The sequence below is a fragment of the Condylura cristata genome, unplaced genomic scaffold (genome assembly GCF_000260355.1).
Source record: "Condylura cristata isolate star-nosed mole 26May11 unplaced genomic scaffold, ConCri1.0 scaffold00022, whole genome shotgun sequence".
NCBI classification, from domain to species: domain Eukaryota; kingdom Metazoa; phylum Chordata; class Mammalia; order Eulipotyphla; family Talpidae; genus Condylura; species Condylura cristata.
This window is the reverse complement of record NW_004567123.1, coordinates 23294176-23305926: the sequence shown is the minus strand read 5'-3', so window position 1 is coordinate 23305926 and position 11751 is coordinate 23294176. Positions and strand designations below refer to the sequence as shown.

The window sequence follows — 11751 nt, the reverse complement described above, 5'->3', positions numbered from 1 at the left end:
CCCGCTGCTCCCCTCAGCAGTGTACTTCGTCGATCTGCCTGTTCTGCTCCCTGCTCTGTCTCTGGTGAAGCCTCTCGCCACCCCTGAGCCTCTGGCCTGTACCCCCAATTCTGTATGTGGTTTGGAGTGTTCCCCTCCTAGAGGGAACAGCAGGAGCACAAACACTAAGTGTGAAACACCACTGTGCAGCTCAGAAAGTAAGTGCCAAGTTTGGGGGTGGAGGAGGGAAAGAGAAAAAGATGGTAACTGGGCAGATCTCCATATCATGAGGATGATTTGCTTGAGAATGGATGGAGACTTCAGCCCAAGCTCCGGAAAAAGATGGGGAGTCCTGGTTTAGACTGAGTGAGGGGTATCAGCAAGCCGGAGTTGAGTTCTGGGTTCGAGCACCTCCCTTTTGCTACACTCTAGCTAGCGCATACTGCCACCCAGCTCACCTAGGGGGACTGTGACTCTTGGGTACCTCAGAGATAGATGCCCTGACTTCCTCCTTGACTTGCAGGCTTATGCTTTGTCAAAGCTGAAGGAACGTGCCTACAGGCACTTTCCGTGATAACTTTGCTTCCGAGAGTTAAATTACGGAGCCATTTATGATTTATGTGAGGGGGACTGAAGGGTTGAAGAACTCTCAGAGGGAGACAAGGGGACTGAGCGGGTTGGGGGAACAGTCTTTCCTGCAAGCCCTGACTAGCAGCGCCCCACACTCTGCAGGACAGCTTCAGACGGCATGACTGTGCGGTCTGCTGCAGGACCCCAGCCTCGTCTGAGGGTTCTGTGGCTCACAAGTGGTTGAACCAAGGCCCTGGAATCGGAGGTGTCTGCAGGGTGTCTGCAGACTGTACATGGACAAGAGGCCTCCCAGACCCTTACAGCTGCTTCGGACAAACTCTAGGTCAATGAAAATAAAATGATATACTGCTTCTTGCACACACCTTTCTCCAGTACCTACCTGGGCAGATTCTGTCACAGCAGTCCCAGCATTCAGCTGAGAATATCTATCTCCAGAGAGACAGCTGAGGGGAGGGGGCCTGTGCATGGTCCCCCACCAAATTAATGAGCTAAGTCCACGTCTTTGCCCCCGGGGGTTAGCTGACTGGATGCTAGGAAGGGGGTGGAGCTCCAAGCTTTCACTTTTTAAAATGCTTATAAAGCCTGCAAAAATGCTAAACAGACGAGGGAGCGGGTCTCTCCACCGTAGCTCAGTCCCCGGGACATCCCGAACGGGCGGGGCTGGACCAGGCGCGGCCCAGGAGCGCCAAGTCGCGCCTGCGCACTTGAGACTCTGAAGCCCCGGCGCCCTCCGCGGTGGGCGGGCGCTGCCCGGGCATCCGGGTCCCTCACCCCGCCCCCGCTGCATGAATGAGAGGCGCGGCGTCCCCCCCTCCCCCGCCGGGCCCGCCCCTCGCCGGGGGCCGCCGCGCGCCGTCTGCCGCCGCCACCTCAGCCGCGCTGGGTCCCGACAGACGCTCGTCGTCCGCAGCCCGCCGCCCCGTAACCTGCCGCCTGGCGCCGAAGCTCCCACACCCCTGCTGTCGCCGCCGCCTCTGTCGGCACACCCGAGTAAGTAAGCGATCGGGGGCGGGGGGGCTGGGGGCAGTGGCCCCCGAGCCCGAGCTTTGGAGACCGGGTGGGTCCGGGGTCGGGATGCTGAGGAGATCGCGGGCCCGCTGCTGCCTCCCCACTCATGCTCGGGGCGCGCGGCGGAGGAGAGGAGGGAAGGGACAGCAGCCCCAAGCCGGGAGGGATGCAGAGGGTCGTCCGGGCGGGACGGAGAGTCCCGCACAAAGGGCGGCGCGGGGCTGTCACTGGGAGTCGCCGAGGGAAGGTTCGCGACGCCGGGCCAGCCAGCGTCGGGCGTCGGGTCCCGGGGCGTGGGAGGCGGCTGCGCTGAGCGGGAGGCGAGGGCGAGGATGGCGAGCGCGGCCGCCTCGGCGTTGGCAGTGGGAACGCGCCGTGGGGGGCGCGGCGTGGCAGTGTTTTCCTGGTCCCCATCTGCTCCTCCCCTTTCTTTGTGGCGTTTGTCGCGTGCCCGATTGTCACCCTGTGCATGCCCACGGTTCGGAGTGAGACCTCTCGCCTCGGCTTACTCACTGAAAATCAAGGGGTGACTTCTCTGTGGGTCGGGGGGCCCGTGTGCTCGCACAGGCCGGAGAAGTGAGGACCCTTTGTTTCCGGAGCCCGAATCGAGTGTGCGTGTGCGAAGCTGTCTCACCTATGAGATAAGATAAAGAGAACATTTAAGGGGTGCGAGAGAAAAAGACATCGCTTCATCAGAGGGTCCCCCAATTCTGTCTCTCGTGCTCGTTCAAACTGTTTTGTTTCTTGCAGTACAACCAGTGGGGGTTGCTAGTTGGATGTGGAGACGCTTTTATCTGTGTGTTTCGGACACTTTGCTTTTGGGGTTTCGTTCGTGAGCGTGGACTTAAGAGATCCGCACATGGCCGCGCTCCAGCACATACAGGGCGCAGCTTTCTGGCTGATTGGCCGCGTCTGTGTACTTAATACAGGTCTACAGAAACACTAATACAGCTAGTGCACTGTTTTACTCAGCTTCTCTCATAGGCAGATTTTATTTCTTCCTGCCTCCCTGTGTTAATAAGAAGGTGGTCCAGCAGGTTCTCTCCACCCCCTTGCTTTTTTTTTCCCCCTAATGCTTTGGCAAAGGGTTTTATTGCATATTATCCTGGCATGCGCCCTTGCTTTGATCTGAAATTTTCTGGGTTCTGTTGTTGGGTTGTGCTGCCTAGCTCAATGGCTCCTCTTACAGGACTACTGGAAAACAGAATACCTTTCATCATTGTCCTCATCCCCTGAGAGAGGAGGGAGCTCTGCAGGTTCCCACAGACGGGCTTGGTCGGACTGCCTGACTTTGTTGTGTAGGTAAAGTTAAGAAGTTGGTTCCAGTTGATGCAGACCAATTAAAAATAGGCAATAGTGATAGTACAGCTATTCCTTTTGGACTTTTTTTGGACCTTTTTCTAGGTTGTGTTGGCTTGTTTTGTTAAGTTTTTAAGAGATAGTTATTGTTTTGGTTGCACTTTTAGGGTGTTTGTTTTTTTTTTTTTTTCGATCCTTACAATTTTGTACAGTGATGGGAATGAAATAAACAGTTATAAGAAACACACCTCTGTTTAGTTATGATATTTGGATTAAAAATAGCAGTGGTAAAAAAAAATTTAAGAACTGTTTAAATCAATATTACCTCAATAAAGATGTTTAAAAATTAGCTTATTGAATTATATGAATAATTGGTAGATTTCTCTTTAAGATTCTCTTTGAGATTTTAATCGCATGTATTTTAATCCTTGGTAGGTTTTAGTGCAAAATGAAATCTAAACTAAGCAGTCTTCCACAGCATCTGTTTGTGTATATTCTCTCCATAAAAAACATTTGCTTTTAATTTGAAGGGGAAATTTTCCATTGGTTGAATCAAGATCCATTATTCTTAGTAAAATTCTTACCTTATGTTGTAATCAAATTCTTATTTTGTAGAAGTTAAAATTCATAAAGCCGATTTTTCAATTTAGAGCTTTGGTTTTGTAATGTGAGATTTTACCGTCAGTGAATTTAATTCAAGATATATTAACTTAAAAACATTAATTAGAGATAGTAACATTTTTAGTAGTAATAATGATGAAGCAACCAAAATAATTTATAAACTGCCTACATGAAGTGGTTTTTTACAAATCCCTTTAAAACAAACCATAAGAGGAAGTCTTAGGTAAACAAAGCAGTATAACCAGAATTATCACTGAAATAGACTTGCATAGCACCATGCTGTTTTCAAGAGTGACTTAGCTAGTGTTTGTATCAAAGAAGGAACCTAAAGTCATTCAGTCTTCTACTAATCAAAATCTCTACCAATTGTTAGCATTTCTATATAGTATAATGACTGAAGAAAAATCCTGATTTCTTTATCAAAATAGATTAATTTATGTTAAGTGTTGTTTTAGTAAGTATAGTCTTTATATTCATTAGAACTCTAATATTACTTCCATTTTAGTAATAATAATATCTGAATTTGTTATCCAAAACAGATATATTATTATCCCAATCATGTCTGATAACAAAAAGTAGAATTCTTCCTCACTGAACAGTCTTTATCACTAATTGTTTGGTTTCAAATGACACTTTATTCAAATCAATAATAAAGTAATGTTATACTGATATATTAATTTAAGCCATGTGAAACTGCCATTTTAAGATTGGAAAGTAGTCAAACCCCAGCAATTTCAGCATGATCCAAGCACTTCAGGTCTTTCCATTTCATTCTAATATTTCATTGTTAAGGTTTATGCTGCTGTTTCTTGATTTTCCATCTTTGGATATCATCTTTGGACTTTTTTTGGAAGTTGAGAGTCCCACACAATCATCTTTCCATCCCCTTCTCTTACCTATGCTTTACATTTCCCATAGTATATTGACTGCAGTGATGCTCATTAATCACAGTGAACCACATAGGGTACTAGTACTGTATTTCTTTCTTGTATAACTTTTGTTTCTCCTGAATTAATTGCCTCTTTTGTATGTTTTTCATTTTAGTTTTCTTTGTACCAGTCATTAATTCATTTTCAAATTCTATGACAGAATTGATAATCTTTCTACATTTTCAGGTAATCTCTTAGTTTCATTTCTTTTTCCTTTTTCTTTGTAATCCCTTTGTCATCATCATCTTCAGAACTCCTTTTATCCTATTTTGGATTCTTTACTTACTGGATCCTGTGTCTTCCTTATTCTTTGGTAACTTCCTGAGAAAGGGCACATATAAACTCATTACTTCTCTAATTCAGGAGTTGCATGCCTGGAAATATCATCACTATACCCTAGCTTTTGAATGCTTATTAGCTGGATATTGAATTCTAGATTGAAAATTAGTGTTCCTTTTTTTTTTTTTTAAGATTTTTATTTATTTGTGCTTACAGAACTGGGGTACAGGCCAGAGGCTCAGGGGCAGAGAGAGGCTTCACCAGAAACAGAGTGGGGAGCAGAACAGGCAGATCGACCAAGTACACTGCTGAGGGGAGCAGCGGAGGAAACAGGAGAGGTCTGCCGCGCCATGTGCTCACCTCCGGGGCAGGCAGGAATCGAACTCATACGGAAGTGGCTTTAGCTTCTTAGTGCTGTGCTTTAACCCGCTGCGTCACCAGGGAGGGCTAGTTTTCCTCTTTTAAGGGCAGTTTTCTGTTAGATTTCAGTGTTGCTGAGAAGTCCAGTCATTCTAATCCCTATTCCTTTTCCCACCCTCTCTGGGAGTGTTAAGATATTTTTCCCTGGTGTTCCTAACATTTCATGAAGTTCCTTGGCATAGGAGTTTCTCTTTCCTTTTACTTGTGGGACAGATAATATTTTCCCAACTGACATATATGTGTGTGTGTATACACACACACACCCCATTTCACCCAGACAATTTATTCTTTATGGCTTACGTGCTTCCATCAAGACATGGGGCACTGCATCCTCCTCCCGAACATTTGAAGACATGAATCCTCCTTAGAATGTTTTGGGTCCTGAGCCAGCACCACAGTTTAGGAGCACAGCTGGAATGATCGTTTAAGTCTATCCTATGTTTTAATTTTTGTTTCCATTTTCAAATGGGATAAGAAATTAGAAATACCAGTTAACACTAAAGGAAGTTTCATCAGTCAGTAAAATTCAATCACCTCTGGAAATCAGCATGAAGGTTATCAGGTACATTTTAAAATCCACCTTAAGAAGTGATAGAACCATCCACCATCAAAAAGAAAGAAGCAACCCTTAACCCTCATGATTAAATATGTCATGACTTAATGTGACAAGTATATTACTTGTAGGAATTTCTGTGATAAAAGGTGGAGAAGTGAGATTATATAGATTATACACATTAGATTTTATAACTTCATAAGTATAATTTAACATTGGCAGTCTTTTTTACACCTGGATTCTGAACTCAGACTTCTTGGAGTTGAATTCCAGCTCTTTCACTTTTTGCCCTGTGACTTTTGTCAAGTTCACTAACTTCTCTGTTTCCTCATCTGCAAGATAGAAACAGTAATAGTACCCATTTTCATATGTTTGTTGTTTAGGTTGAATGAGATAATATGTCAAATACTTAACTATTTGGCATGGGGATACTTGCAATAAAAAATAATTATAATTACAATAATCATTTTTATAGTCTTCTCCAGTTTCTGATATTTGATGGAATTGGTCACTATAGAATTTTTGTGCATAGCACTTACATCTGTTAGGATTTTGACTATAAAAGTGATTCAGCTGGTTTGGTTTTGTTTTTTCTGATTTCTCTCTTCCCTGTTTCCAAGATTACCCTTTGTGATAGATTGTACAATTGACATATAAGTACCCTATTGTACTTCCCCACGTTTTGGTCATTTGATAAACCATGTTGATTATTTGATAAAATATTTTTATGTGATCCTGTTCTTTGTTTACTTGGTTTGCCCAGAGGTAAGATTCCTTCTGAATGTTATTCCACATTAAGTTTTCTTATTTCTGGAAATGAAACTTTTAAAAACAACTTATGCATCATCAACAGATTTTTTTTTTTTAAGTAACTATAGGACACTGTTCTTTTCATTTACTAGCTAGCTGGGAAGATAAATATATGTAGCAGCACAAAGCCCACTCTGAAAGCCACATAAGGGATAAAGACTGGCTCTGTAGAAATTCTGAGTAGGGAGAGCTATGCCCTGCCAGCCTTCAGAGATTCTTATAATTTCTCTGCATGTTAAATTGTCTGGTTTAGGCTATTCCCCTATTGTTTGCCTAATTTTTATTTTGAAAGTTTGCTTAAAATTCAGAGGACTATTATAATAATAAAAAAAGAGGACTAATTTAGATTTTAAGGTAGATAATACACAAGCTGAATTTGAGAGCAATTTTTAACTTTAGAAGTTGTTTCTTCAAATTTGACTTAGTTTTTGTGTCTGTCTTTTATAGCAGGGACTACTCCAATTATCTAGTATTTCAGACATCAGGGTGTAATGTTGGGTAAATTTAGGGTTCAAAAAGAATGCCAGATGGTTTGAAAGGAACTGTGGGCACTCCAACTAGTATGTCCATTGAAAGCCAGCTGGCTGAGCCTCCTCTGCTGTGGAGGTAGGAACCAGACACTGTGTTTCATGCCAGCTGGCCCAGGCATAGCTAGCCATTGGCCCTACTTTTGGTTGACTATTCCTGGGAAAGCCAGCCCCAACCCTCTGATTGCTCTAAAGACAGTCTTAACACCAGAAAGTTCTCAGTATCTCTGTGGTGCTCCAGGGTGCTGGAACAAGTATGAATGACAAGGAAAGGAAGCCACTGTGTAGATAGCATTAAAATGAAACTTCACATCAAGCTGTAGATTTGTTCTGGGAAAAGTGTAATGCGAAGAATTTTTATGGTTTTAGTGCTGTTACATGTATTAGATGTTTGATTACTACTAAAATAACTATAGTGAATGTTTTATATGTAACTGCTAGTTATCTGCTTTTGAATTACCCCTTTTCATTTAATGACTTCTAAAAGTGAGGTTTGCTTTTCTTTTCATTGTCATCTTCTAAAGTTTTGGTCATTTGTATAAGTAATGTTTTCATCTTGTCATAAAACTTGATCTTATGTAAACATAAGCTTCTATAGAAGGTTAATTGTGTGGTTTGTCTTAAAATCTCATTTGTCTGTTCTTCATGCAGACAGGTGTTTTTATCAGATACAGTTCTTCCTTTTGCAAACTTAATGTCAAGTAGTTGACATTAAGTACAAATGTGATACTGCAAGTATAATGAGCATTCAGTTTATTTGATGGACCATGTGTATTGGAGTCTCAAAATTAGTAACTTTACCATAATCTCCCAGTGTGCTGTATTTTGCCTTTGAAGATTTTGTCCTCATTTGAAGATTTAGTATGCTACATTTCCTGTGCTTGTTAAATTCACATAGGCAAATTAAAAAATTATGAACTACCTGTTTGTATTGTTCTCTCCCAACTTGGAGCATGAAAAATGACGCTCTGTGGTGTGAGCTTGAAACAGGTGTTTCAAGTTCTATAGGTGTTATATCCAATTAGGCTCTTCATTTTGTACTGAAAGAAAAGTTTGGCCAGATAATGAAATACCAAAGTATGAGCTAATGCGTTTAATGAGAAATGGGTAGGAAGGGAAATCAAAGGTATAGGCTTTTAAAACTTCTTTGGAAATTTCATGTTTGGCTATGACTAAAGTAAATTTTTTCCTGAAATGTGCTGATTGTCTTTGAAAACAGACTAGAAGGATTTTTTTTCAAATTATGGATCATAAATCTATGGCCATAAATCTAGGTAGTATTGTACCCAGAAAGTCAGCTTCTGCATTAACCTATGCTGAAAATCATTTTGTAGATCTTTTAGATTTATATGCATTGCTTGTTTAACTTCTGCATCGACCCTCAAAGAGACAATAAAAGATCAAAGAAGTAAACTGTCCACAAAGTCAGGTGCGAGGCTTAAAACCCAGTCCTTCATCTGTGGGCTAACAACATGTCATCACTTTCACAAAACTACAACTCTTTGACATTCAGGTGCTATCCTGCTCCAGCTTTTTTGGAAAACTCTTAATAAAGAAAATTTAGATATCTTTGAAGAAAATAACTGGAGAATAAAATTCAGGAGAGCATCTATATTATCCCTTCTGATGATCTTGAAGTAATTAACCATTACAGAACTGCCTCAGTAAATAAAAATGATTTGCCAGAATTAGAATGGGGCAAAGTGGTTATATAGTTTCCTTAGGTTATTATAACAAATTACCACAGAATGGTGACTTCAAATAATAAAAATTGATTTTCTCACAGTTCTGGAGGCTAAAGTCTGAAATTAGTGTCAGTAGAAATGCTGCACCCCCTTCAGCTACCCCAAGGAGAATCCTTCCTTGCTTTTTCCAGCTTTTGGTGGCTTCACACATTCCTTGGCTTATGTGACATAGAAGTTGATCTGAAAATCACCACAGAGTTCTACTACACAGAGTGAACTGAATGGTGCTCTGAAATTATATCCTAACCCCCTAATTTGTGCTTTTATTTGGAAAAAGGATCTAGACGAATGTGTATATTAGAGTTATGTAAGCACATAAGCACATACTCCAATCAATGTTTCTGTCTTCAGATGGCCTACTTCTCTTCCTTTTTCTTATAGACACTGTGATTGGATTTAGGGCTCTCATGATAATCCCAAATGATCTCATCTTTAGTTCCTTAACTTCATTACATTTGTATAGGTCCTGTTTCAAGGCACAAATAAGGGGTTAGGACATGAACATATCATTTCAGGACACCATTCAGTTCACTCTGTGTAGTAGAACTTAGTGGTGTTTTTCAGTTCAATTTATGTGTCACAGAAAATCACAGATTAGAGAGATATTTGGTAGACCATGATACCAAATGGAGAAATGTACAGCAGGATACAAGACCAAACTTCAGAGGAAGATTTTAGGGAACCAGTAAAGTTTTCATGGAAGCTTTATTGCTTATGACAGATCATGAAGGATAGATTTTTATCAAGTGACTGGGATAGCCTAGAATATGTAAAAATAGTGGAAATAGCAAGAACCAAGATAGGGAAGCATTTTTAGGAAACCACAATTAATACATTTGACTAAAGTGTGACCCTAGGAGAAACAGTGGAGAATTGGGTTGGAAATTCTAAATCAGCTCACTGGAAACCTTTAGTACTGACTTGAATTTGTACTTTGTTCAGAATCACTTATCCATGGTAACATTGCATTACAGAGGTTTCAAATATGGGCCTTCAGAGCTATGATAAAAAAACTCTTTTGGGTGGGAGGGAGTGTAGATTTTTTTTTTTTTGAAAGATTTTCAGAGGAATCAATAACCCTAAACAAAGGGCTAAGAACCATCCATTTACTAGAAATGAAATCTTGTTTTATGCTTTGAATATGCTTCCAAATATGATTATTGGTTTGGTTTACTTTGAACTACTTGAAGATAATTTGGAAATGGATCTCCAAAGAGTCTATCAGCCCTCACTGTGGAATAAATTGTGAATACTATATTCATATTAAAAGTTAATACTGTTTCAGGAGAGATGTGAAGTAGGTCCTAGGTTCTTTTAAAAGTGATCAAATGATTGCACACACACACACAAAAAAAAGACACAGCATTCATTTCAAACTGCAGCTGTGACTTCTATTTTCTATGTCTCAATTTTCTCTATTTCAATTCAGTACCACCATCCATTTAGAAGTCCACAATTATATAAAAGCATGACACAGTTCTGAGGGGAGGAAACAAGACAGCTGCATTCCTAAAACAGTGGTTTTTTTTCTTTTTTTTTTAAATGTTTCCTGTAAAACTGCTTGTTCTCTACTGGGTCATTGGTGGAAAAACCTCTTTCAAGAACAAAATTGTATTTCACACAGCTGTCTGTCTTAGTCTGTTTATGCTGCTGTGATAAAATATAGTCTGGGTATTGTATACAACAGAAATTTCTTATAGTTCTGGAGTCTGGGAGTCTGTGATCCAAGCTCTGGCAGATTCAATGTCTGGTTCAAGAATCTGTTTCTTAGTGCCTACGCAGTACTCTATTTTGTTATATCCTCACATAGCAAAAGGGATGAGAGGCCCTTACAAGTCCCATTCATGAGAGATCTACCCTCATGACCTAATCACCTCTAACTGCCATAGTTAGGGATTAGGTTTCTGTATATGAATTTGGACACAAACCTTCAGTCTGTAGCATTGACTAGTTGTTGATAGGGGAAAAATGATGTTTTCTCTATAACTTGTTCAATTTCTAAATAATCAGCTGCCGTGTTAGTTTTTTCTTCATTGATCCATTAACTTTCCACACAAGATTAATATTAATAGATTTCCTGTGATGTTTTTCAGGCTTCTCTGCTAGTGAAGTTCTCCTTTTTAATTTTTTCATTATAAAAAATCGTAAATATACTGCAAAGTAGAAAAAGTAAATAATACCCCCTATGTTCCCATCACTCAATTTCAGTTATTTTCAAAATTTTGCCACATTTGTTTCTTTCCTTCACATTTCTTTGTTGGGGTATTTTAAAGCAAATTCTAGGCATTTCTGCCATTTCTATATGTATATCCTGATATACTTCTATATGCATCTCTAAAAAATAAGGGTGTTGTCTCATAGAGCCAAAGTGTCATTTCTACACATAATACCATTGTTACTCCTTGGCATCACATAGAGCTAGAATCTATTTAGGTTTGCCCAGTTGTCTTAAGACTTTTTTAGAGATGGTTTTTTTCATACCAGGATTCAAAGTCCACAAATCACCTTTAGTCATTTTTTTTTTCTCTTACATCTGCTGTGATCTAGATCCTCTTCTGTCCCTCACTCCCCACCTTTTTCTGTATGTCCTGGACTAGTTTCAGGAACTGGTTATCAGTTTGTCGCACATTTCCCTGTATTTCCTACAGATGGACTTTAGCTCTAGAGACTTAATCTCAGATTTAAGTTATTTGGCAAGAGCGCTCAAGAGAGGGCCCTCCCTAGTGGCACAACAGGTTAAAGCACAGCACTGTGAAGCTATTGCAGCCACTGCAGCACCAGTTTGATCCCCAGCCAGGGAGGTGACCCACATGGCGTGGCAGACTTCTCCTGGGACCCACTTGCTGCTCCCCTCAGCAATGTATTTTGTCGAGCTCCTTGTTCTGCTCCCCACAGTAAATCCTCTCATCTCCCCCCCATACCTCTGACCTGTATTCCAATTCTGTATGTGTAAATAAATCTTTAAAAAAAAAAAAAAAAAAAGCTCAATA

At 40.8% G+C, this 11751-nt stretch overlaps 1 protein-coding gene across 2 annotated transcripts in view; it reads left to right on the top strand.

Annotated features, from left to right (window-relative positions):
• Positions 1-1401: 1401 nt before the first annotated feature.
• RNF24 (ring finger protein 24) overlaps positions 1402-11751 on the top strand; it is a 41152-nt gene continuing 30802 nt past the window's right edge. The window contains exons 1-2 of one of the 2 annotated variants that reach the window (XM_012728233.1): positions 1402-1560; positions 2768-2876. The gene's annotated coding sequence lies outside the window, so the exon portion shown is untranslated. The remainder of the gene's footprint in view (positions 1561-2767; positions 2877-11751) is intronic. The other variant, XM_004687370.2, reaches the window with a different exon arrangement.